We start from the raw sequence: 2,078 nt of genomic DNA, 5'->3' as shown, positions 1-2,078 counted from the left end.
TGACGTCCGCCTCGACTCGCGTTACGCTAACACAGGGCAGCAGTGGTGTCACGTGCTCGTCTCGGCGTCCGTCGTCGCTACACTAAGACAGGGTGGCGTTGGTCTCACGTGCTCATCTCGGCGTCCGTCGTCGCTACAGCGACGACGTCCGCCTCGACTCGTGTTACGCTAAGACAGGGTGGCAATGGTGTCACGTGCTCGTCTCGGTGTCCGTCGTCGCTACCGCGACGACGTCCGCCTCGACTCGCGTTACGCTAAGACAGGGTGGCGCTGGTGTCACCTGCTCGTCTCGGCGTCCGTCGTTGCTACCGCGACGATGTCCGCCTTGACTCGCGTTACGCTAAGACAGGGTGGCAGTACTGTCACGTGCTAGTCTCGGCGTCCGTCGTTGCTACCGCGACGACGTCTGCCTTGACTCGCCTTACGCTAAGACAGGGTGGCAATGGTGTCACGTGCTCATCTCGGTGTCCGTCGTTGCTACCACGACGACGTCCGCCTCGACTCGCGTTACGCTAAGACAGGGTGGCATTGGTGTCAAGTGCTCGTCTCAGCATCCGTCGTCGCTACAGCGACGACGTCCGCCTCAACTCGCGTTACGCTAAGACAGGGTGGCACTAGTGTCACGTGCTCGCCTCGGCGTCCATCGTCGGTACCGCGACGACGTCCGCCTCGACTCGCGTTACGCTAAGACAGGGAGGCAGTGGTGTCACGTGCTCGTCTCGGTGTCCGTCGTCGCTACCGCGACGACATCCGCCTCGACTCGCGTTATGCTAAGACAGGGTGGCACTGGTGTCACGTGCTTGTCTCGGTGTCCGTCGTCGCTACCGCAACGACGTCCGCCTCGACTCGCATTACGCAAAGATAGGATGGCACTGGTGTCACGTGCTCGTCTCGGCGTCCGTCGTCGCTACCGCGACGATGTCCGCCTCGACTCGCGTTACGCTAAGACAGGGTGGCACTGGTGTCACGTGCTCGTCTCGGCGTCCGTCGTCGCTACCGCGACGACGTCTGCCTTGACTCGCGTTACGCTAAGACAGGGTGGCAATGGTGTCACGTGCTCGTCTCGGTGTCCGTCCTCGCTACCGCGACGACGTCCGCCTCGACTCGCGTTACGCTAAGACAGGGTGGCGCTGGTGTCACCTGCTCGTCTCGGCGTCCGTCGTCGCTACCGCGACCACGTCCGCCTCGACTCGCGTTACGCTAAGACAGGGAGGTGATGGTGTCACCTGCTCATCTCGACGTCCGTCGTCGCTACCGCGACGATGTCCGCCTCGACTCGCGTTACGCTATGACAGGGTGGCAGTACTATCACGTGCTAGTGTCGGCGTCCATCGTTGCTACCGCGACGACGTCCGCCTCGACTCGCGTTACGCTAAGACAGGGTGGCAATGGTGTCACGTGTTCGTCTCGGCGTCCGTCGTCGATACCGCGATGACGTCCGCCTCGACTCGCGTTACGCTAAGACAGGGTGGCATTGGTGTCAAGTGCTCGTCTCGGCGTCCGGCGTCGCTACCACGACGACGTCCGCCTCAACTCGCGTTACGCTAAGACAGAGTGGCAGTGGTGTCACGTGCTCATCTTGGCGTCCGTCGTCGCTACCGCGAGGACGTCCGCCTCGAGTCGCGTTACACTAAGACATGGTGGCATTGGTGTCACGTGCTTGTCTCAACGTCCGTCGTCGCTACCGCGACGACGTCCGCCTCAACTTGCGTTACGCTAAGACAGGGAGGCATTGGTGTCACGTGCTCGTCTCGGCGTCCGTCGTCGCTATCGCGACGATGTACGCCTCAACTCGCGTTACGCTAAGACAGGGTGGCACTGGTGTCACGTGCTCGTCTCGGCGTCCATTGTCGCTACCGCGACGACGTCCGCCTCGACTCACATTACGCTAAGACAGGGCAGCAGTGGTGTCACGTGCTCGTATCGGCGTCCGTCGTTGCTACCGCGATGACGTCCGCCTCGACTCGCGTTACGCTAACACAGGGCAGCAGTGGTGTCACGTGCTCGTCTCGGCGTCCGTCGTCGCTACACTAAGACAGGGTGGCGTTGGTCTCACGTGCTCATCTCGGCGTCCGTCG

The sequence above is a fragment of the Triticum dicoccoides genome, unplaced genomic scaffold (assembly GCF_002162155.2).
Source record: "Triticum dicoccoides isolate Atlit2015 ecotype Zavitan unplaced genomic scaffold, WEW_v2.0 scaffold73183, whole genome shotgun sequence".
Classification (NCBI taxonomy): Eukaryota; Viridiplantae; Streptophyta; class Magnoliopsida; order Poales; family Poaceae; genus Triticum; species Triticum dicoccoides.
The sequence above is the reverse complement of the archived record's forward strand: the minus strand, read 5'-3'. Positions refer to the sequence as shown.